This window comes from Carassius auratus, chromosome 30 (genome assembly GCF_003368295.1).
Source record: "Carassius auratus strain Wakin chromosome 30, ASM336829v1, whole genome shotgun sequence".
Taxonomy (NCBI): domain Eukaryota; kingdom Metazoa; phylum Chordata; class Actinopteri; order Cypriniformes; family Cyprinidae; genus Carassius; species Carassius auratus.
In genome coordinates, this window is record NC_039272.1 from 5,298,165 (window position 1) to 5,324,747 (window position 26,583).

The following is a 26,583-nucleotide window of genomic DNA, read 5'->3' on the forward strand; positions in this document are numbered from 1 at the left end:
ACTTGATATCCTGCCAAACAATAAACATGTTCATATTTAATCTCTTATATTAACACTAAACTCTGCACACTTATTAAATGATTTGAAAGACATTCTCAGTAAGGCAGGATATTAGAATGGAAAAAAGTGGTTTGACCTCTACTTTAATTAGACAGGACTGATGGATATTTTTCACATTCACACCAAATAAGACTAGAAAGGTCCACACTGAGTGAGAGAATCTTGGGCAAACCATGTCAGAACTAATCTTGGTTGATTGAGTTAAGGGCCATGACCTCAGGTTGCAGTCCACAGGCTTTTCCATAAATACACACTTCATTACTGCTAGAGGAGACAAGCCAAGCCACTAAGCATCAGTATACACAGAGCTGCAGTGCATTACAGACCCTTCCTGCACAATAAAAAATACCACCACTCCTGTGGGACCACCCATGCTGTCACTGTCGCATACAGACTGTAAACCGTAAACTTTAACTCTACGTCTCCAAGTCAGCGATGGTGGATTGTGTTAGGGGAGATCTCAATCCTTTAGATCTACTTAAAATAAATATTATTCTGAAATTTGTATTAATGAAAGAAACCTCAAAAATGCATTACAGCTTCCATAAAAAATTTTTTTTCTTTTTTTTATAGAAAAATGTTTCTTGAGCAGCAAATCAGTATTTTAGAATGATTTCTAGGGATCATGTGACACTGAAGATTGGAGTAATTGCCATTGAAAATTCAGAGTTGCCTTCACAGAAATAAATTCAATTTTAACACGTATTCAAATAGTTAAAAATGTTTATTGTTATTTGAAATTGTAATAATATTTCATACCAAATAGATGCAGCCTTGGTAAGAGTATGCTTTAAAAAACTAAACAAAAAATATTTTTTTGCATGAGTTCTTTAGTGAAGAATCCAAATTTAGTTTGGAAGTTCTGAATGAACTAATTAATGACAATTAATTGGAATATCCAAGGTATAAGAGACAAAGTGGATACTGAGTAAATTGCTGGATTATCCATTCATTTCAGGCAAAAAAATGTAACATAAAATTGCAAACAATGTGATGCAACACAGCAATTACAGAACTAACAGCCAGAAGCAGGATAAAAATGATGGTTTTCAGAACCGCTGAACTACTGAAAAAAGTTAGTGTCATAATTATCTTTGGTTACTCTGTTAAAACACTGATTTTAAACATAAAAGGAACAATTTCAGACCAGTAAGTTGTTAAAATTCCTTCAGTTTTTGGACTCAAGCACACAGTGTAGCATCGGAATTCCATTTTATTTCCCATCTGGCTGATTGAGCAATAGAAATAAAAGAAGCTACGGTATGCGGTCAGGTGAAGAAAGTTCATGGACAACTTTTCACACTCTCCACCCATACGCTTCACACGATAAGGACTTGTGTTGAGGTTTGTTTTCACATGCTGAACTGTTGAAATGTAGCCCAAAAAAAAATAAAAAATACAGTTCATTTTGTGTACCCCCCCCCACACCCCTCCCAATCTCAAAGACAAACATTTACTGTAAATTAATAACATTTTTTTGAGTAAAACAACATTTTGATAGTAAAGCAACAACAATATGTCTGTTTCAGGAAAGCAAATGTTTCCCATCATAACTGATTTACTGTCAGTGATTTTCCCCATGTGATTTTGGTTTGGCCAATAATGTATCTGCAACGCATTACAATGGTTTTCAACAAGATGCCAAGAGATGTGGGTCTGTACTAGTTACAGTAAAGAGGCGGAGCTAATAAATGGACAATTATTTTGGTTTGCATTTTATTTTTCTTTAATTAGCTATTTTAATATTAAGTTTAATAAGCTATTACATTGACATGAATGGACACATGTGGTCTTGACATCAAGAACCGCCTGATGGAGACAGTTGATGGATTTGTATTTTGTTTGGACGCTGCTTTGTGATAAGTTTAGCATTTGCATGTGTTTTTTAAGCCTTGCCTTTTTCAAAACATTCAAGTGCATGAAGATAAAAATCTTTACACTTCAGTATACAGTGAGCCTGTTCTCAGATGCGTGCAAGCCCCGAATGGAGTTCTCTTTTGCGTCTACTTATGTCTTAAGTGAACGTAAAGACCTGAGAAAGAAATCAGATGTGTATTATGCTGGATCCATGCATTGTGTTTTAAAGTGACCACTGCTTGAATTCAATGAAGAACATGCATGGCTCTCGGATTTAAACTAGTTTAAAAGCAGATGAAACCATGGTGACAAACAGAAACACTGTGTGCAATGATACAGTCAGAAGGCTTTTCAATCTACAAATCATTTACCATAGGTTTACTGTAGTAACACTAACTGCACCACGGTATTGTGGCAAAAACGCTAAATATTCATATAGAATTGTATTATATTATTAATGTGGACATTATGTGCGTTTTTTATTTGTGGTTATCAAACAGTCAAAATAATTAAATTTCACCATATAAAAATTAAGTTGTTTCATTTTTACAGATGTTACTTTTTTGATAACGAACTTAAAATTTACAAATGCATCTGATCTCAAGCTCCAGTCAAATGTGCATTTCTAAGAGACAAAAAAATACTGTAACATTTATCCATTTTGTAATATTAATATTGCAGCCAGCACTCCAAACTGTGCTGAAGATATGTTTGATAAAAACTTGTTGATAAAAAATTTTCATGATTTAAAAAAAATATATCACTCAGAACGTGCAGAAACTACCAAATGATTTTTTTTTATTTTTTTTTAATTTTAATATTTATTTTGTTAAGGAAAAACGACTGAAAAGTGTAAATATATGGCCATATCACCCAGCCCTACTTCTTCCTGACAAAAATGGTAATTTTGTTTTTACGCCTTGGTTGTAGTAGAGGTTCAAATTATTCACAGCACATGAAATTGACTTTAGCGGAGTAGAAAGCAGACATTCCTCATCCCCTGCCAACAGTTCAGATGGGACCTCATGTAGTGTGTTAAAAATGACAGCATCAGCACTTCCCCATTAAAGTGTCGTGACCCCAGAATCACAGGGGCCCTACTCTCAGCCCTGCTCTCGCTCTGCCTCCTTATGTTTTCTTTGTTTCTACACTCTGTTCAGTGGTTTGGGCTTTTGCTTCAGAATTCCACAGACACTGTAATGATGTTTACATTAGAATCTACAGGCCCGCAGGCATCATGCCATTTACCAGCATGTGTCAAACTCTGACTACCACTTACATTTGCCATGAATACCCAAGTGATCCACTTAACATTGCCTTGTGTGTATTTAAACTCCGCTTTCCTGTCACAATTTGACACATCAGATCATATTTTACATACAATGTCAATATACAGTACACTGATGTAGCACAGATGCAACATGTCTTTTCCTACACAGGTGAAAATGTCAGGAAGATAAACTGCATTTGTTGACTACATTTTGTGCACAGTATATAAACATCAAAACAACAAAATATAATTTGGTTATGCATAATTTACTATTTTTACTGTAGTGAGTGATATAAAGTCCATTTATATCACTCACTACAGTAAAAATAGTAAATTATGCATAATTATCTGCAACTCAGAGCACACAGAAAATAAGTATTACCACTTTTCATCGTCTCTTGGTAAAGGCAGCATCTGCAAACAATGTCAGAAATGTACTGGAAAGGACTATTAACTAGAAACATATCTTTCCGCCCATTTCCCAGTCTACACCCATGCACTGCACTTGATATCACATCTCTTGACTGGATGTCTTCTCTATGGCTATAGTCTGTTTAACACATACACAAAGCCTGCATTACCCTGTCATTTTCATGCCAGCTATTTTAATTAGACGGATGTCTGATCTCTTAGCATGTGCCTGCTTACTGGCTCTTTGCCCAACTGCAATTAATTACTGGTGTGTCTTCTCAAACGGTCTGGCAGCCAGATAACAATTTCTCAGTGAGAATCTGCAGGGATTTCCTCTCCTCCGTTTGATCCTGCCTCTGGGGTTTACATGCCACTTAAGGCCCTTTTCCTGGGTGTAGCAGGTGAGAGAAGTGAGAGCGCTGAGGAAAACCTCTTTCAGATCTTGACAAATGTGTATGACTGCAAATAAATGGATAAACTTTGCATTTTTTTCCCCATCAAAGTATACAGACTGCTGGTGTGGACCGGAGTTCACAAAACAGGTTTCATAACCAAATGCATGTTCTCAGACTTCAAAATCTAGTTTAAAAATACTCTAAAACACATTAACATTTCAATTTTCTATGCTGTTCATTTTGTTGCATTAAACTGCATTCTGAAAAAACGAATGAAGCTCAAGACAAAAGAAAAAAATACATGCCATGAAAATGCACGGCATGAAATTAGATATAGCTAATAATTTAAATCATCATAACAATAGCCATCTAGTAGGAAATGAGAAATACCAACTGGAATAAAAAATATATATATATATGACAAATATATATTTAAAATGGATTTAGACCACAAAGGTAGGAGAATATCTTCTGAACTGTATGGTTACTTTTCTCCATTGTGCTGCTGACACGGAGCGGTAATTTCAATCAGTCAATGTCTAACATCATCTAATAGTGACTTCTTACTTCTATGGCCAGCACAATAAGAGCATTGGGTTTTTATAGTGAAGCTTAAACCGAGGGATTGGAGAGAGCTGCCTCATTGTAATCTTTATAATATTACATAGTCCATTACCCTCAATCCACAAGCTTTTATTCATGTGGGGAAACAGGAGGAGGTATAGACAGGGAGAGAGGGAGCTAACAAAAAATGGGTTAAAAGTACAGTAATCCCCTTACGTACATGTTGTACAATAGCCATGATTTTCTGCATGATATTGTGTATTTACATAGTAGCCGTGCATCTGCTTGTCCTCAATTCCCCTCACCGGGCTCATGAATTAATATTCACATTGAATGTAAAGGATAACTAAAAAAGATTTGCCATGTCTACAAACAAGACAGAATCGGCCTACTGAAAAATAAAAACAAAAGTGACTAGAAAAATGTTAAAATAGAACACAACCTTTATAATCTGTAATAATTTACTATTTCTGATGTATTTTGATCAAACAACATCAGCCTTGGTGAGAATGAAAACATTTTTAAAAATCTTATTCACCCCAAACAACTGATAGCTTATTTACGGTTTGTGATAATGCATGTGTCATGCTACGCTACTGAAGGTGAACTGGCAAAAAGGCCCTGCAATCTATATTTGATGGCAGAAAGATCTTTTCAAATATTCCTAAGTAGGCATCATCTCAGACAACTGCAGACAGAAAAGTTAAATAAGCAAATAAATCTAGAAATATCTGACCCATAGCATAATAGCTATGCACCCAAGTAATAGCTGGATCTCAAAAATAACTGACCTGAAACTCTCTCAAGCTACTCCAATCAGGATAATGAGCAGCGCAGTGGTTCAAGCCATTGAACTGATTAGATGTTTTGCTGTTGTTCCCATTAAACCACATATATTGTATCCAATGAAGCCTTAAGTAAGCACAGATTGGCCTTAAAGATTTTATAACCACTGCCTCGGGGGCTGTTATTTTTATCAGACTTATTACTCAGTCATAAAATGCATTTAGCTCCTTGAACAAACATTGTTTTTATGATGGAGATTGATGCCAGCTGAATCTTGTGTACTAAAGATATCAAGAGATAATCTGAAGTCAGCTCAGGCAGTTGTGGTCACGCACACACTCACAGTAGAGTTTGCTATGGCATCGTTTCCTGCCTCACCTTTGGTCAACAGTGTCATTAATTAACTTTAAAAAAACAATCGGTTTTTCCACACTATAGCCAAACCGGAAATACGCTTCACTGATTCTTCCCTTCCTGGATGCTGTTTCCCAACACTGGTGACTTCCCTTTTTTTATAACTAACAAAAATAACCGTATTTGGATTTTCATTGTTAAAAGCTCACTTGGGTGCAATTACAAAATCTGGACTGAAATCAAAAAACCCTTGGAACACAGCAGTGTTCCAAAATCAAACCCACAAGCATGCCCATCTACGTCAGTCTGCCACACGCTGACCTCTGCATGTCTGAGTCAGAGAGGGAGAGGGGCAACAGGCCAGTGCTTATTTTTATTTTTGAGCATGGCCAGAGGAAGGATTTTGTTATCTGACTGATGTCAGTCAAACACCCACCCACCCAGGCAGAGCCCTAGATCACAGCCAAGAGCCTTCTGCCTTGAAACAGATCAGTCCACACGAAACACCAGTGTACTCCTGCACATCTTCAGCTCAACAAAAACAAATCTCAGGTTTAATTCAGTTTGATACGAAGTCCACTGGGGAGAGGGGGAGGACTTGTTTTTAGTCTTGTCATTAATTTTTTATTATTATTATTGTTTTTATTCACTGGTACACAAGGAATTTATCAATACAAAAAAAATAAGCTTCTAGAAGAAATAGCATTTTCTTATTAATGATTATTGCAGGTATCATAAAAGTTGCATGCATATTATAATTAATTATAATTAATAGTTAAGGGTAGGAGAGGAGAGGAGAGGGTCCCGGGTGAATAGTATTTTGTTCTTCTTGCTGATTGAGTATTTAAGTGCAATATCCCTTCTATTGCAGCTCGAGCTCTAGTTAGATTTGGTCTAGTCTCATTAGAGCACCGAGACAGCAGGAAGAACAAAATTCAGCTCTTGATGTGTATCAGGAGAGCACTGTGCCTCTCAAATCCTTCCTGAGCTGAGAGAGGAGCGAGAGAACCAAGAAACAAATAAAGAAGTCTTTCAACGTTAAAGGGAAAGCTCACTTTTGTCGCCATTTACTCATCTTCATCTTGTTCAAAGGCTGCATGACTTTTTCTTTAACGCAACAAAAAAAAAGAGACATTCTGAAAATATTGTACTTGTCTTTTTTACATGCAGATACAATGAAGAGAAATAAAGAAATAAAGCTATCAAGCTTCAAAAGGACACAAAAGCACCATGAAAATATCACTAAATTGTTAAATATGAAAGCTATATGATAACTGAGCTTTGTGAATCACTGTTCACTAAAAATCAGCTGGCACTACTCTACCTCTCTCTGACAGATGAGAGAAGTATGAACAGATTATTCTTGGTGATGTGATTTTTTCAGTGAACCGATTGATCTGGTTCAGTAATGAACCAGGAGCCTATCATCAGCACTGAGGCACAGGCCTCTCTTCACAACAATTATCATTACATTTTGATCATGTATTTATACTGTTGTGGAAATATGGCAATAAAGGCAAAAACTACTCTTAAATAAATACATATCTTCAAATTGTCTGGTCTTCAGTTAACAGCACACTGAAGAGGAAGAGTATCAAATCAACTACAATGTAAATTTTATTCAGTTTTGCAAACAAAGCTATATAACGACTATATAAAGCCTTTGTATGAAACTTGCTTTCGAAACCTACTTTGAAGCTTGAAAGCAGTAGATTCATTTCAGCCACATGAAAAGAGTGACTAACACACACACACACACACACACAAAAAGACTGTGCGTGTGTGTGCGCGCGCGTGTGTGTGTGTGTGTTGTACAGAGGAAAGGCCATCACACAGGTTCAAATGACATGAGGATGAGTTTAATTTTAAGCAAATCATCTCACTAATGCATCTAAGAAAAGAGGCAGAAGGGGAAAAACCAAGCAGTGCTTGGAGGCTACATGTGGGTTGCGGGTTTGCGTTCATGCACACAAACAGCCGCCTGTCAGCGTCAGTGAGATATGAGGTGTAAATGTCCTTGCTGCAGAGTGCCTGCATGCAGCGCTGAAGTTTCCGCTCTTCCTTTCAGAAACCATTCTGAATATGAATAAAAAATGAGCTGAGCGCAAGAGAAAGAGAAACTGCAAAAGAGGGCGAGAACAAGACAAAGAGCTGGTGAGCCTTGAGAGAGTGGGCGGAAGATAGATTGCAGAAGTAGAGTGAACTAAGAGAAGAACGGAAGAACGCACACTTACAGGAGGGGAGTGAGCATGGAGAAGGTGCCTGCATGAGAAAGAAATGATTGTGGGTTCCTTTGAGAAATGTGGCAGAAAGACTTGTTGTTGCTAAGCTGCTATATATACAAAAAAATTCTGCTGCAGAAATTTATTAATATATTAGCCGTGGGAGAGGCAAAACTCAGATGTCTAATGAAGTTCACACGTGCCCTCCTTCAATATTATTAGCATGCTTCTCCTATTATGATTCAAAAGACACACAGCAGCTCTAGTTGTTTATTAGAATACAGGTTCAAAACACACACACATACATATATACACACATATATATATATATATATATATATTTTATATTAGAAAACATTCACACTTAAATTGAATCCTTCAGCTGGTAATTTTATCCAAGGTGACTTAAAAGTTAAACACAGAAATGGGTTTCAAAATAAAACAAAACTGGAACAGAATACTAGTTTTTTTTTTTTAGCATTATAATGATGATAATAAATATCTTTATGTATACAATACATACCCATATCTAATAGTAGGGGTGGGTGATTTGACCAAATCTACATATAACATTTTATTTCACGGTAACGATATATCACAATATCAATATTTTTGCTTTTGACAAGGCCCTTATGATATAAACATTTTTTAAACCATGGACATTTAAAAAATGTTGCAAGCAGTGTCAATATCACACAAAAAAACCAACACTAGCATAAATAAAAATAAATAAAAAAACTCAAGCTCACGCAAGACAAGTAAACAGTCAGCGATTAAATAAGAATACGAAACTAAATACAAGAAAAGGGACAAAAAAACTAAAGTTGAACAAATAAATAAGAAAATACATTGTATAATCAAATGAATAAAAACATTGCATATTCTTCTCTTTTTAAATTAAATATATATTTCTTATTAAAAGTTACAAAAATTATTTAATCCAGAGCAGTGAGAGATTTTCTCTTTTGTTGCTTGATTAACATGACAGACAGACAGCAGGAATATTAAACTGCTTTCACTTTAAGAGCTGCCAAATTACTGTTTACAAGGATAATACTCCTGCATTGTATGAGCACCGTCTCGAAGTGTGTGCACCTCTCTGACAGCGCTCAGAATCAGTCTCTCAGAGAGTGTGTGCACTGTGCCCATATAGCTAAATTAGTTCTCTTCCGTTGCTGATTGAATTTCAATGATTTAATGTCACCACAATGCTTAAAAATGCATGCATTTTGTGATATATCGGTAGACCTAACTTGATCATAAGCATGAATTCAAGTTCTCAGATCAGACGTGCATGACGCAAAAGGATGCCATTTTGAGCGATTATGTGGTCTCTATCCTGAGCGGTGTTTATTCAACAGGTTTATTAAACAGTGGTGAAATGCTAAGATTCCTTCGTTGACAGAATAATTGTTTGTACCCATTACAGTCAGTGGCGGCTCCAGACAATTTTGATTGGGGGGGCAATGGGGGGTCCTGGTCTTTTCAAGGGGGGTCTCATGAAAACCAACAAAAATACAGTGGACATGGCTAATAACTGCATATTTCTGCTACTAAACAACAAAAACACCTTTGCAATGTAAACAAATGACAGGCTAAATTTGTTATTCATATCCTTCACACTGCACTTTCATGTCAGGTATATTATGCATTTTTATTGACATTGATATTTTTACATTTATTTCCAGATAGATATTATTGAGTTTACAGGCTAAAGTGGTCTTGCTGTTGTAAACACTATTGCTATTGTAGAAAAAATATTTGCATCACATTTAAAATATAATTATATTTTAATTCATTTCTGAATTGTTTTTATTTTTATAATGATAATTCAGAGAATGAGAAAATCTGAATAAGCCTTACCAGTGTTGTGATAATTATTTTTACGTGTTAAAAATAAATAAGTACTGTAATATAATAAAAGTTTATTCAAATAACATAAAAAAGACCAGACCCCTCGATGCCTGTGAGGTTGCCCTCAAACAACACGCTAGTGTTACTTCTACACTACAGGCTACACACAGCAATATAAACAACGTATCTGCATGTTCTCACATCGCATCGTTCTTGTAAAATAATAATAAGTAAATAAACACCAAAATCACTTCGCTGAGAATGAAACACCACTTACCAGCTGCCACGATGTTGAAAATATCCTCTAGCAATTAAAAAATGCGCGTGCAGCATGAGGAATCTTCCCGGTTATGAGGTCGTAGTCAGGTGAACGGTCATCATGTTGGTCATTTTATTTACGGCTAAATTATTATTAATAAATTGTACTAATATTATGATTGGGCGTGGGCAGGCATTCACAAAAGTGTATGTTATTACAAAAAAAATTGAGGAAATTTTGCTTTGACAAAAGGGCACTTAAGGGGCAAAGGAGCAGGTGCTCAAGTGAACCGGTTCTTTCGGACAATTCGATCAAATAAACCAGTTAAAAAAAATGGTTCACCGGTTCTTTTGCGCTCGATGTAATGCCGTCATTGGCGATGATTGCCCTTCATTCAAGCCTTTGGTTTACCCGCGCTTATAACATTAGCAAAGAATCAGTTCAGAATCGATCACCAAAAGAATCAGTTCGGTTCAGATGCGCTCTGTGTCAGTCTGCTTCACGCTGAATCACGCATGCGCAGTTATCATCAGCTCATCGGTTCTCGAATCGGACGCGTCCGACACAAACGGTTCTCGGTTCAGTGTATGAATAAATGTCGAAATAATTATTATTTATTATTGTTCTGCGTAGTTTGAAGAGAAACATTTTTGGATCTTTATCCCGAATATATATATTTTTTAATCAGGAAGAGGCTGGGGGGTCAAATGGGGGGTCAAGACATTTTTTGGCAGGGTCTTGAGACCCCCCAAGACCCCCCCTGGCGCCGCCGGTGATTACAGTATGTTACTAAAAGCCAGACTCCCCACCTGACATGCAGGAATAGCTGCTGACCTTGTGCCTGACAGCATTGTTTAAGCTCTCCTCTTTGGCAGGAGCAAAGTGCTTGATGATTTGTCCAAATAAATGCATTCTACAGCGATATGAGAAATACCTCATTCAAGTGTAAGCTTAGACCGACTCATTAGATCACAGACACACTGTCATCACAGAGGTTTACATTTTTGTAGTCACAATGGATTAAATCTAGAATCCAGTTTATATAACACTGTTAATGCTGTTTAACAGAGAGCTACTGACTGGTATTTGTATATGGAGACTTAGGATGAAACAATTCCCGACTGCAGGAGGAGTTTATTATTTACTTTCAATCTTAATACAGCTTTCATTTAATGAAGAACTGTTGATGGCAAGCAAGTATCACAGTTTGTACTGAGTTTTTGAATAAATAAATCGAGCCTTTGTTAGCACAATAGACTTCTTTTCAAAAACATTAAAAAAATAAAAAATAAAAAATTACCAATCCCAAACACATGAACAGCATATCTTGCTTTGTGAATGTGAAAAATTGCATGTTCAAATCTTGCACAACTTTTTTTAAATAAAGCAATCAAAGTCACAGGTACATGTACAGTATATCAATGGTTGTGTGTTTGGTTGCCAGGGTTGGGCAAAACAGAATAGTTCCATTTCAGTTCCGGAGTTTGAATTTAAACTGTATTGGCCACAGAATTTGAATGACAGAGAAATGTACTTAAATTGCAATATCAAAGAAATGTAACACAGGTGATGCATTCTACGAAGTGTTCTTCACAAAAGTTAATTAAATGATAAAATCTCTATTCTATCCACAATCATTCAAACTTCAAGAATTTTTATATTCAATTTCTATTTGATTTAATTCTACTTCCTACACTCAAATGGCAAATCTGCAAACTGTTTACCACCTCAATTGAGAAAAAGGAATTCAGGAACAAAATTGTAATTTTAAAAGGTCTTCTCAATTCTAAATAGCATACAAACCTGTTGACTGCATTTTTGGACTCCACTACAACAGAGCTGTGCAGCACTCGACTCGGAAAGCTACGTGTGGCTCAGGGTGCTTTCACAACTGCCTCATTTAGTTAAGTTGAATCGTACCGGAGTTCGTTTCCCCATTTGGTGCGGTTCGTTTGGGCAGGTGAGAAAGCAGCCATCGCACTCAGGTGCACACCAAAAGCGGACCAAACAAGCGTACCGAGACCTGCTTGAAGAGGTGGTCTCGGTATGCTTTCAAGCGAACTCTGGAGCGGTCCGTTTGTGGTGAGAACGTGATCCGACCTCGAACAGACCCAACTGCAAAAAGTATTGATCATTTTTGGACTAAACCAGCTGCCGTAGTCAGCTGCGCTGCGCATTATGGGATGAGGAAGTGTTTGTTTACAGTTTGCACTTTAGCATGGCAGCTCGTGGACAAACTTGGAGTAGTGAGGAGGTGCGGAGCCTTATAGAAATTTGGTCAGATGACCATGAGAATGTCAGAGTTAAGAAGAATTAATGCACGCCTCCGCTTTAGAATGTTGTTTTCAAGCCGCATCCGCACTTCATTATAGAAATGTATAGTTTGCATATTGTGGTGTATACAAACAATGTAATAGATTATGGCCAGGGAAAAAACCAGCCCGCACAGTCGTCTCTCCATATTTGTGTTGTATCTGTGTTGTTTGCTGCTTTTTCCCGCATGTAAATTCTGACCAATCAAAAAACAGTAGATGTAGATGTTGTCATGTGACTGCATTTTGGTTAGTTTCAACTGGTATGGACTAAAGCAATCAGTGTGGTGTGAAAAGGAACCAAAAAAGTTGAAAAATGCTACAATGTATAATTGTTTGCCCTTGGTTTGGACCAAATGAACCGAACGAGAGATGTGAAAGCACCCTCAGGCTCCACCACTGACTAAAGGGAAATAAAGTAAGAAAGAACACGGTTACAAACAACTTCAAAGTTTATCGATGACTTGTACAGTGAGGATTCACAGCAAAGTAATCTCCGACATCTTACTACAGCCACCACCTTCAGCAAACATGAAAGAGATCACAAACCACAGATCTTCAGGGAAGCGGAGATAAAAGACAGTATTTCAAAACAAAAGCAAACATGTAGTGTACAGAAGCAGAATTCATGTTAGGTCAGCATTCTTGCTTATGTATGCAAAATACTGTAACATTTACAAAGCAAAAATGCACTGAAATTATACACCTTTTCCAACTCACTCAAAGTGTTTTGTGCTGTCCACATTAAGAGCGACCCCCAAACAGCACTCTTACCCTCAATTTAAATTACATTCAGTTAACAGGGTTGATTATGTTTCATTGTGTTGCTGGTTGTTATGGTTTGGATTTGATCCTGCTCCAGCAGATGATTTCCAGGTGTGTGCATTAATAAAACAGACACAGCATATGAAAAAAAAGCAGCAGTCTGTTTATCTTTCCTGCGCAGTCCCACCGATCATCTCTCTCGGAGTGCATCAATTACTCCAGAATAGGAATTAATTTTAAGGAATTAAGCATAATACGGCTTAATTCCACTGATCCTGAGAGCTGTGTGTGCATTACAGCACAAGCAGATCTTAGCATCCTTCCAGTCTGGTTTATTGCCTTCAGTTCCCTCCATAGCATCCTATTGTTACACATAATGTATTCTATTTCATTCCATTACACTGAGAGCCATTCCTAGCAATTTACTTGCATTCATTTTCATTCTGTTCTATTCCATTCCATCGGTGAAATCTGATATATCTCATTGCTGCCATTGTGGCTTGTAACTGCACCCAACATCCTGATTGGATTGAAGGTAGGAGTGAACATTGGCAGGACCCCAGTGTCTGGTGGCCCTGTGTTCAGCCACCCTATCAGGTTCACACACACCCACAAAGGCCATCCTTTAAGGCCCACAGAAGAGTTCACTGTCGAACAAGCACAGGTCTGCCATTCACAGTGGGTAATTATTGCTTGCTGCAAGCCTACAGACATGTACTGAATGTTATCTCAAGACCACTTTTTCAGTCGCTATTATTCCCTTTCTCACTCTCTTTAAGGGGCATCTTTCTCAGGGTCCTCTGTGTCTCTCACACACAACCAGTTCTTCATTATCCCGGGTCAGATTCAGTAAATGGTCTACCCTTCAATAAAGAGACGGTTCAATAAGGTGAGACGGCTGCTTTGCTGCTGTGAAGGATATCTGATGAAATGGGTTATAACTGAATTAGTGCATGAATCAACAGATTTTAATCAAATTCATGAAATCACAAAGACTCATGACTGTCTCTCATGGTAGATAAGGACAGACTCTAGAGTCAAGCACCAGAAATCCAGTAAAAATATTGAATTTGAAAAATATATATCAGTTAGTAGTTTCTCACACGAAACATAATTTCTACAGCTTTTTATATTGCTTCATACTGGCTGTCTTCTTGGACAAGAGCTCTACTGCTTTCCTCAACAGTTCTCCAAACCCACGCTGGAAAAATTATACTTTCTCCTCCATTTGCTAAACCGCACGGGCCACTGCAGATCATTATGAAGTGTTCAAGGCCCCTTGAGACATAAGAAGACGGTGGAAGCTGTCTGCATTAGTCAGGTCTCCATCATGAAGAGCAGACCAAAGACTGACCTTGAATAATGGCCACGACACCATTAGTGCACCATTATAAATCTCGAACTGTCAGCAGCCAGCCTCTTTATCTTTGTTATGTGCGATAAAGTCAAAAAGTCTTTAATTAGCCTGGCCAAGGTCTCATTAATTCCACTTTAAACTTCAACCACAATACATAGGCTAGCTTGTTTTGTCTTTTGTAATTCGCTATATTAACTAAATAGTCATTTATACCATTGCATTCAAATAAAATTACAGAAAACAATGTAATGATCACACTGCCCAAACCTAGATCTTTACAGGGCCTTATTTATTTTATTTAGGACTATATGAAGAATAAAGATCATGAACCGAAACACACGGACTGCAAGATACAAAACCAAGTAGTCAACATTCAATAATAATGACACAAGGAAAATGTGTAACAGACGCCTCACAGATGCAAACTGGGTAAATAATGTTTTGTATCTTAATTAAAATCCAGTTAACATTGGCTGGCAGCATATCACATTGTTTATTAGCAGAGCTGATGAAACCAGAGATTTGCTCTAAAAACCAAATAATCAACACATACGATGAAATCATCAGATAAAAGGAGTATTCAATGAAGCCCGTCTGCATTAATGTTTACTCTAACTTCACAAAGGAAATTAAATATCCTGCTCGTTTCTCTGACTTTCTGAAGCATGCCCTACTTCCACACAAGACTCCATACAATCTCCCACATATGAGCTTCTGATAATGAAAATTGCTCAAACATGGTTTAATTTTATTAGATGCCGGTTCCAGAATTAAATACTGAGGGTGCTTCATAGTGCTCTCTAGCTTCAATACACATACATTTGTCCCATCCATTGCTCTTTCTAGTGTGATTGCCCTTTTAATATGCGGGTGTCATTCCCAAAACTTTGTAGCGTGCATGTGGCCAGAAAACAGAAGCTATTATATACAAAGCCTAGAAAGCACACAAAGAGCACTCCCTTTATAATCACTAAAAAGCTGTCTTCATTCTTAGTTCATCGCGATTTTATTACATTTGGTTATAATGAGAGGATTCGCGAGCTGCAAAATTCAGCAATAGAGAAAAACTTGAGCGGTGAGTGAATTTTAACAAACGCCTTGGACTGGTATTTAAGACATCAGCAGATATGTCTGTGATTGGGTACATTGCTCAACGCCACAAAAACACAATGTAAATAGAAACCTTTTGACACTCTCCAGAGTGCAATCACAAATATGCGTGTAAATGGTTTGCCAGATTGGTTTCGCCAATAGTATAGTGAACAGAGAATATCTCAATTGGGTGCTCAGCCATTTAGAATCGGTGCTTATGCACCATTAGTTTCATTTTTTTTTTAAAGACAAAAAAATAAATACTTGTGGTTATACTGGCCACCCCTAGATCTTTATGTGGCCTTTTACTCATTTCACCTCCACTGTGACAATCCATCCTCCATTATGATCTTAAAAAGGCCAGATCCGTAGTTCCCCCACGGAGTGCATTAACATGGTCATTAATCAACTGACTACAGTTCATTATCCATGCTGAAAAATAAAATTAGTCATGGCTTGGAGCTGTGGAAGTTGACAAAACTAAGAATCAGAAACATCTGGAGGCCAGCTTTCAAACACTCCCCGTTCACACCTTCACAAGAACACACACACACACACACACACAAATCTCTACAGACTGCACCCTGTAGTTAATTCCAGTGGGTACACAGAAGTACTTATGTATAATTCACTTTTTTAATGTTGTATTTTAAAATTGAGGCTAATTAAGATGCATATCATTAGAATAACTGGCCAGATTGCCAAGTGACTAATACATAAAAATGATGCATGAAGTAAATTTAAATCACGTAAAGTATAACACAGTCAGCCCATCAATACTACAAAAAAAAAAACTATTACGATCAGGACCTGATGCACTTACCAAATGCACATTTCAACTGAAATGATTTTAATGTGTGACAAGAGTCCAATATCTCATATGAAACAAGCACAACTGTCAATTATCTAATAAGTGAATTAAGTTTTATCATTTTAAATATCTGCATTTATTCAGGAAACCAAAATCAATGTTTTTCTGAGGATGCAGACACACTAAAAAGAAAGAAATATTGCTTTGTACTCTCATATCCCACCACCTGTCCAAACAGCGATTACTTGAGTATTATTTACTGAAAAAGCCCAGTGTTGCTGATAATCCGGGACTAAGCTGAAAATCTGGCTGAGATGTATACGGCTGCTCTGCAGTCAACCCATTCTTCAGGCTTTCCTTGTAACGGATCAAAAAAAAGCTCAATAGATTATCCTTTCTCCATGGATCAAGAGAGATACAGAGGAAATGTGATCATAAAGTCTTATGTTTGTTGATATATAAGGCTATAGAATGAATGAGTACAGCATGTAGGTTTAGGTGAACATCTATAGTTATGGTGAAGAGTGGAATTTTTACATTACTAGCATCAATTGAGAAAAAGTGATTATTTTCAAACAGGTTTCCCCAAACACTTCCCCGTCCTACAGTACCATTGGTCAAGCCCCTGATAGCCCTGCCCCACACCATTGGTTGAGCTGGTGTTGCTATGCTGGGCTGGTTGGGGTGTTCAAACAAACAAAACGGGTTTTGATTGTGCCACAACGTTTATGCTTATTGAGGCATTCAACCAACAAATAGCTTGCTTCTATTTGTCTCTGCATATTAAGCTGGAGTAGGACATAGTATTTTACATTGGGAAAATATCAATTTCTAGAGTCTCTGAATACCCAGGTAACTCAAGCATGAAGTTCCAGCCCTTCATTGGGCGAAGGGTAAAGCTGCTGAATTTTTTATCTAAAAGCCATTTTCTGAGCCAAGAATTAGCAACAGATTTATGCTTATGCTGGCATGACTGCACATCCCCCGACAGTCCAGGCATCTTGAATGCAAAACACTACTTACTGCAACTCTGAGAGCTCAGTGTGATTTTCTTTAAAATTATTTCATCTCACACTGATGCTGAGAGTCAGTGACTGGTCAAGCAGAGAACAGGGATGATCAAAGAAATATATTACGCAGAAAGCTGTCATACAACAAACAAAAAAATTAAAAAGGATTTAAAAGCTTGCACTGCCCTTCCCTTAATCTTTGAAGATGCATGAAATGCAATATTTGTATGTAGTCAAACATGGAGCCAAGAGTTCAAGCTTGGTTCCAAAAGCTTCATATGTACTACTTATTCATGATGCCTAAGATACCTCATTTTTGGCCAAATCCCAAAGCTGTGTCTTTCATGGAAAAAGACTATTTTAAAATGCATTGAAACAAGCTTAATGAAATAGTAAAGATATTTAATAAATAACAAAACTATATAATTCAATAGCAAAAAGTCTGTGAGGGACGTTTTGGAATAGACCATATGTTTCACCATCACGAGCAAGTAAATCTAATGAAACATCTTCAGGACATGCACATTTGTATTCAGGCCAAGACACAAATCTGAAGCAATGCAATCAACTTTAATTCTGCTAAGGTCATGAAGAGAGTTCAGCAACAGACAGTAAGTCTTCAACTCGTACAGTACACTCTGCACACTGATAACAGGAAATTAAGAGTTAAGTGATGAACACAGTGAGGAAAAACATTGGGAAGCATCACAGAGCTCAGGGGACCAATTGTTGAACAAACAAGATATATTCTCTGTAATTATCCAATTTTGTCCAGAGACTTTCTGTTGGAAAGCAAACTCTATTAGGAATCGAATGGGAGTGTAGCCTGGTTTATACTACACAGTACCAGGCAACACAATTACAAGTGGCCAGCACTAAATACAGGTGTAAACAGACTCCAAAACTTGTTTTGTCAGTCCTGTAGCTTAATTACTTCAGTTTCTTGGAAGGCAACTTGAAATTTTGGCATTTTAGACAAAACATATTGAAAGCTCTGATGTGATATGTCTACACACAGAATACCATTATTTATAATCTGTTATACTGGTACTGTAAAAAATATGAAATTAGGGTAAATAACCCAATTAAAAACAATAGAGAAATATGGGCCTTGAATTGTGTTTGTCCCAGATCTTTCAGAGACACATTATGAAGTTGTAGCTCGGTCTGTTCCACATTTGGCTACAGACAAACATGGATAAAGTTCAATATGACATCCAATGTGCACTCAGCAATTACAACCCCCGGGAAAAAGTAGATTGATTTCCTCTACCGGATTGTCAACCTCTAGTTTAGTTTCTTACTTAACTGTGCAACAGCAGAGATTTGACACTTTCAGGCCTGATTTACCAGTTGATTTCTGAGTAGAACTGAATTATTCATTTTCTGAATGGTGGTTCAGTGCTGAACAGACAAAAATCTCCAAAAAGTGCAACAGCAGCTGATCAAAAATCAAAGTTAAATGCTGCAGTGCAATATTTAACCCTCTCGGCATCGTCAGTTACATCCGACTGAAAAACGATACATTTAGATTTTTTTTTATTTATTTATTTTTTTTGCTTAATCAGAATGAGATGAGACTTGTCACACACTGAAAAACAGTATTCATTTAATTTACTGCAATCAATTTATTATAGCTACAACTAAATAAATTTAGTTGACTAACTTTGAACATTACGTTTAATTTAACGTTTATATTTAATTTAACATTTTTTAATTCAAGCTAAAATACAAAGCTTGCAACGACTTCCCTTTAAAATGTTTAGTATAATTTTTTCCCAGTGTATTAGATATGTTAACCCGCAAAATTAAATGAATTAATTAAACATGAACCTGATTTGGACATGTTAAAGGGTTGAAAAATAAAAAGTAACACTTTGTGCTGTCATGGTCAAAAATACACAGAAATTAAAAAAGTTTGTTCATAATATTGTGTAGTACCATACACCCAAGAAGGTACCAAGTGCAAGCCACACATGAAGAGGCTCAGAGGGTTGATTTATTAATCAAAGTCTGAATTCTAAATACATATTAGGTTTTAATTGACTGCATTAAATCAAGTGGCCTCTGAGACAAAACCTAACAAGTAATTAAACATGACATGACTAAAAGTTGTAAATGTATGAAATGTAAAATCCTGTAATCCGGGGGAGTATTGTAATAGTAAACACAGTTTTACATTCTTGTAAATGTGCAGGTTTTAAATGGAAGCAATCTTAGATAAAAATGAAGCATTTCCATTTTAAAATAGAGCACCTATGTTTATGACAGAGTCTTAGAGTGCATGACTGATCTAGTCATTGAAATGACATGTGCAAACATCAAACATGTCCTAAAGACTCTGTAAATCTGGTGCTTTGTGTCCGATAACAAGTCACATGGAACACAGCCTCTGATCAGAGGAGTTTCATTCCTCCCAGACACACAAACTAATTAATCTCACACCCCACTGATCAAATCAAAAATAACAGCCCGGGGCACTGAATCTATGACGAACACAACAGATTAACACGACACAGCCTTGCAGCTGGTCAGTTATGTAAAAAAATAATATACTAAATTGTGATCTACTAATCTATTATGGAAATTCTAATATTCCTGAAATTCACAGGGAACATGCTCATGTATGGCACTGATGTGTTTGTCCTCTTATGCAAACTGAAAATCGCCCCCAGCTGTTTGAAGGTTCATGTCGGCTTCATTACTTCTCTGTTTTATCTTTGCTGGTTTGGTTTGGCTGTCCTACAAAGCATGGAAAAGATCTCTTTAAACAACAGTCTGAATAGAAAATGCATTCCAGAAATGACACATTAGCAGAAGGAGTTTGATTCAATTACAGATGTGTTTTAGCACTTAAAGGGCACTAGGAACAAGTGGAAGAAGTAGTAGCAAGAGAGGTTGAACCATCTTACATTTCAGGAAAAAATAAATGATAAATCAATGTTCTCACAGAATCTGGGAATGTGTGGATGGTTGGAGGCTATGAAGAAGGCCACTCACTATAGCAACTGCTTCTCAGCGACAGAATGAAGAGAATCATAAAACACTGACTGTGCTGCCAAATTTACAGAGACATTAGAGAGTTATTAAACCTTGTTACAAGTCAAGCTCTACATTACCACTCTCAAATTAGTTAGAGACGCTCAAGACATTCAGACGCTCGTAAATGTGAAAGGACCCACTTGCTTTTGTAGTTGGGAACTCTCTCTGTTTGCAAGTTCTGTTTGATGTGCAAAACTGGCTCTTGAGAATATTTAACACCAATATTAGGGTCATGAGACACAAAGAGTCAAACTCCTCCTTTAGAGTCCCTGATGATAAAGGAATTTCTTCAACATGAGCACCGGAGATCATGCAAAGCAGAACTGCTGTCAAAACACTGATCCTGTTACAGCAACAAAGACTTATGTTATGTCATTACGAATCAATGCATTTATATAACCACAATTTTTGCATTTGAGTTATGGGTAGAGTTTCAAACAGTTCAAAGGTCACACAAGAACAAAGGGCATGTGGTTTTCCTTTGAAACATAAGTTTACATATAAAAACAACAGTGAAATATATCTGATATATGCTGATAGTTGGTGAGCAGTTATAGTTAACCCAGCCTATATTCCATATTTTAAAATTAAATAATCTAATATGCTAGATCTAGATTGGGGACCCTGTTTGGAACAATTTTTACATAAAAAAAAAAACAATCTTCAGATTACTTAAATAAAAAAATACAAAATACTATCTTGTGAGTTTATCTGACACCATTATCCCCTTAATATGATGATGTCAAATGTTATAGATGCAAACATTGCAACAGCATATGCTCATTTTATAAAAATGCCATTATATACCAGATCTTTGGAACTATGTCTATAAAAATGGTTTCAATACTTTGCAATTACTGCCAATATGCTAACATTAGTTAACTACAGTGTAGTTAACATTAACTAACAATTAAAATACTTCTAAAGCAGAATTTTTATTCTTAGTTTGTTCATTTCAACATTTACCAACACATTATTAAAACTAAACCTATCTGTTAATAGTATTTAACAGACCCAAGCTGAAATGAAAAAACAATGAACAGTTGTATTTTTAATAACTAACATTAAAAAACTAATAAATACTGTAAAAATGTGTTTGTTTCATGCTGATCTTCTCTGCAAATAAAAAAAACCAGCATCATAAGTTAACGGTGCAGCAGACACATGAACTCCGCAGAGGCTGACTACAATTCACTTTGCTCCTAAAACGTCTGGCGGCATGATAAACTTGTATATTGACGGCTTACCTGTCTGTAAGGTCTTCTCAGCAGCCTTTGAACGGAGCAGGGCAGAACTACGGAATCACTTGCAGCGCACGCACCCGTTCACATTCATATGCTCTGTGTGTCTCTTCTGTGAGAATCGATCGAAGAACGGAGCGCCTGGGGGCGCGCACAATGAACACGTCTGTGAATGATTGTCTGGATGATTATTTGCTCAGTGATCAGCGTGCTTTTCCATGCCTCGCTGAGTTTTCCTATCCCAGTTATTCCCGATCACAGCTGCCGCAGAATCCGCACGCGCTGCCTTTTACATCGTCGCGCGCTCAGAGCCGCAAGCGCGCACGCACAGCGCGACCGCATAGTACCTGCTACTCGTGAATCAGGTCAAAGAGGAGGCTTTCCGGTTTTTTTTTTATAACGTTGTCAAGAGAGCTGTCTGTCTCTTCTCTCCTCGCGTATCCGGCGCGTGTCTCACATCCATGCAGTTCACAGCAACAGCAGCAGCCGCGCGTCAGAGCGCGCGCCGCACAGCCCGACAGCACTGCCTAGAGTTCTGCACAGACACAGCACGAAACAAATTATTAAATAAATAAACCGAGATGAGATTAATAAACGCGACTGCTCGAACAGTACACTGTCTTTTGTACATAAATCAGTGGCCTAGGATGAGGAGCCAGAAAGCCAATCTGTTTTTGATCTAATATATACATATATATATAAATCCATCATATTAATTTATTTAATAATACTTTTTAGACAAAGTTATGGCGCAGTGCTGCATTTTAGTACATCTAGATCGGGGCTGTCAAACTCAACTCAACACCGAAGCCCTGTTTTGTTTAAATCCTGCTCCAACACACACAGTCTACCCAGTAGTCTTCAAATAGACCTGAAGGACTTGATTAGTTGGATCAGGTGTTTTTAATTACGGTAGAATCTAAACTCTGCAGGGCTCCAGCTCCTCCAGGAATTGACAGCCCTGATCTAGACGGATGTACTGTTACTTCCTCTTACAGATAAAAATTTGGGTGTGACAGCAACTTGTCTTTTAAAAGTCATTTTCTCATATTACAAAAACAGCATTCTTCCATCTAAACACTGCCAAGTTACAGAACATGTTACCCGTTTCTGATGCAGAAAAGCTAGTTCATGCATTCAAGACCTCTAGACTGGACTATTGTAATGCACTGCTAGGGGCTTGTCCAGCATCCTCAATAATCAAGCTACAGGTAATCCAAAATGCACTGGCTAGAGTCCTTACCAGGTCAAGAAAATAGGATCATATTACCCAAATGTTACAGTCTCTGCACTGGCTACCTATTAAAGGTATAGTTCACCTCAAAATAAAAATGCTGTCATACTCATTTTGTTCCAAACCTGTAAAACCTCCATTCATCTTCAAAACACAAATGAAGATATTTTTAATGGAATCTGAGAGCTCTCTTATCCTCCATAGACAGCAAGGGTACTACCACGATCAAAGCACAGAAACATAGCAAGGACATCAGTAAAGTAATCCATGTGACATCAGCGGTTCCATCGTAATTTTATGAAGCCATGAGAATACTTTTTGTATGCAAAGAAAACAAGATTTTTTTAATTCGCAAAAAAAGCTGAGAGCGGATCTTCGGTCACTTATTAACATGATGTTAAGTGAAGGAAGTGAATCCAGAAATTGATAAATTAGCATTTTGTAGGCCTATTTCCACAACCATTTATATATAAGACTGTATTTCAGTATAAGACTATAAGGCTATTTCAAAGCATATTGATTTAATAAATGTAAAAAAAAAAAAAAAAAAAAACTTTGGTAGTATGTTTATTTGATTCTCGGTTTCTGTCAAGCGGTTATATATTAAGGAGTTTAGGTTGCCATGAAACCAAAAGGTTGACACACCCGGAGCAGTGGGCAGCCATTTATGCTGCAGCGCCCGGGGAGCAGTTGGGGGTTCGGTGCCTGGCTCAGGGGCACCTAAATCATGGTATTGTCGGCCCAAGACTCGAACCCACATCCCTAGGGTTAGGAATCAAACTCTCTAACCACTAAGCCACAACTTCCCTAAAGTCGTGGCCTAGTGCTTTAGCTCTATGAAAACTGTTTCCCCTGCCAGCTCATTGGAATAAATTAAATTGTATCCCTTCTGATCCAAGGCTGTTCTCATCCTTCTGAAGACATTTCTCGCCCACAGACCCCCTACTCAGGATGAATACAGAGAGTCCATGCAACACTTCATCTAAACTCTATTCATGCCCTGCGCTGAATAAAGCTTCTGTCTGGTTGATCCATTTGCGTGTTGAACTGTATGTCCTGTTCTGTCTTCTGGAAACCAGTTCTGACAGTAATGCATTTCACATGACAACAACCACAGAAAAGCAAAGAACTGGACTAATAAAAACACTTCTCTTCTGAACCGGTTCTGTTTAAAGATGTATCACCCAGTGACTGCTGAGCAGCTATTTCTTGTTCCAATGTGATGATTCATGCTGATCAGGCATTTTTGCTAAAAGCATCTTACTGCCAGCTGACCCTCTGTGCTGCTTCAGGCCAGTAAAGTGCAGTATAGGATACAGGGCTATTTTGGAGCATAAATTATTCCACTGATAAAGCAAAGCACATCTACTGTTTGAGAGGGAGGAAAGGTTAAAGGTTGGTTTCTTGTGGCTGTTGTGCCCCAAGTTACTGTCAAGTCTAATCAGTCTCCTCCACTTTAGAGAAACGTGAACTCAACCTGGAGGTCAGAGATGGGGCGTCTCGACTCTTCTTTATTTAAAACATTCATGCTGGACAGACAGAGACATTTCACTCCCTCAAATCATGCAGAAGAGTCACTGGCTTGAAGATCAAATATGTTCTTAATGACTTGGGAAACATTTGTTAACAATGTTCATAACCGGTTTTAATATAAGCATATCATTTAAAACAAGAACATTAGTGAAAGTCATTTGATGAGGATAATTTATTTATTTATTTGTTTCATTGGATGATTAAAGGTCAACTTCAATTAATTAAAAAATCCATCTCGGGCAACTTTTAAGCATTCTTAAAACATTTATAAACCAAAGTTACAGGCTCTAGTTAATTAAAGTATGGAAGTCATGCAGACATCACATGAACAGACCTAAAATAGAATAAAAGCCCTATTATTCTGATTAAAAATTATGTTTCAGTATCATATTTTCAGCAGGTCTACAGATGCTTATCAAATTAAAGGGAAAACAAGGAAAACATTGTAGACATTTTAGTTATAGTAACCAACATTCATTGTAGTCAGAAAAGTCTGTTGGGATCAATTATTCATCTTGGCACTCGCAGAAAACCGGGGAAAATATAGACTGTGAATTATTGAAGGCACATGCAGAATTAATTAGCAGTTAGATGAATAAATAATGAGATTATTTTAAACTTTCGCCTTTAATCCACAAAGCTCTCAACAGAAACAGAAATATCCAGTGGGTGATTTCTATCAGGCAGGAGCACGGAGGAGTTCTGGAATGTAGATCTCATTATTGTTTAGCTCAGATGGGATCAGCTTTTATTAGGCAAAACATTCAGTGATTCAATGGCCATGGATTTATTTATTCAATGAAGGATTGAAACCCAGAGTGTCAAGTTTCCAGTCAGCACTTTCCTCTTTCCTCTTTTCAGACATCACTAAACTCCATTGGGATTAAAGACCTCAGGGAATATGGCAGTGACCTACAGTAAATGGTTTAGAAAAGTGAGGGTGATACAATCACATCTTAAATCTGTTCACATGCCTGACAACATTTCTGTTTCTACTAGGTACAGGAACACACTGAGCCTTGTTCACGCACATGAACAGAATGTATTTCTGTGTAAATTACACATAAAACCATTCTAACAATGTGCTACATTCAATTAAGTGCAGCAATTTCCATAATATTTGGTTTGCAAATGTCTTGTATTAATTTGTTCTGCATGAATAAGGTCCATTGACAGTCTGCCACACTTTTCTATGCCTCTTTATTTCAGCACGAGTGTCTTTACTTGTCATGCTTCAAGTTCAAGTTCCCACTGTGCACATCATTTATAAAAATGGTCTCTGCAATTATTATTGACTGACTACAAGGTATTAGGGATGACTTAATAAGTGCAGTAATTTCAGGCCATGACCCTCAAGGGCAGCAGTCATTTAAAATGAGGGCTATTATAGAAGAACAAATGCCATTAGATTGGCTCAAGAACCCAAAGAGGATTGTATTAATAAAATACATCATACACCGCTAAACTGATGTTAGTCCCTTTATTTGAGAATTACCAATAGTATTCACAGTGAGAGACAGACAAAGTGAGAGAGAGAGATCATGTGTAAATGTGTTCAATCAAGTTGCCACAGGTAACATTTGGAATAAAACATTAAATTGATTAACTGATCATGTGACAGTAAAGACTAATGCAATGCAATGTAACCTGAGAAAAATGAAACCTGAGAAATAAGAAACATTATCTGAGCACCAAATCAGCATATTAAAATATATATCAGCATATTATAATACATAATATATTATAGTATATTACTCAGCATAATAAAAAAAACTTGCCCCTTTTCAACTTGCACTCTTTTCATTTAAAAAAATAACGAACTCTAGCTTCTTTATTCTTTTTGTGTTCTATCCATCTATTTTATTTTTATTTATTTTACAATTAACAAAAAAACAAAAAAGGCCTCTAACACTAGCTTGCTCTATTATTTTTCTCTTTTGTCAGTTTTCTTTTTATTTACTATATCATTAAAAAAAAAGAAAAACCTTGCTATGTGTCCTATATATGTATGTATAGGTTGACTGAGACTTGTCATGTCACTTTTTTTTTTTTTGATTGCTTCCATTGTCCTCATTTGTAAGTTGTTTTTGATTAAAGCATCTACTAAATGACTAAATAAATAAATAAAATAATTTCTGAAGGGTATTTTTGGTA

At 36.9% G+C, this 26,583-nt stretch overlaps 1 protein-coding gene across 2 annotated transcripts in view; it reads right to left on the reverse strand.

Annotated features, from left to right (window-relative positions):
- Positions 1 to 22,314, reverse strand: part of LOC113048962 (WSC domain-containing protein 2-like) — a 50,352-nt gene extending 28,038 nt beyond the window's left edge. For both annotated transcript variants that reach the window (XM_026210950.1, XM_026210949.1), the window contains exon 1: positions 21,669 to 22,314. The gene's annotated coding sequence lies outside the window, so the exon portion shown is untranslated. The remainder of the gene's footprint in view (positions 1 to 21,668) is intronic.
- Between the last annotated feature and the right edge of the window lie 4,269 nt (positions 22,315 to 26,583).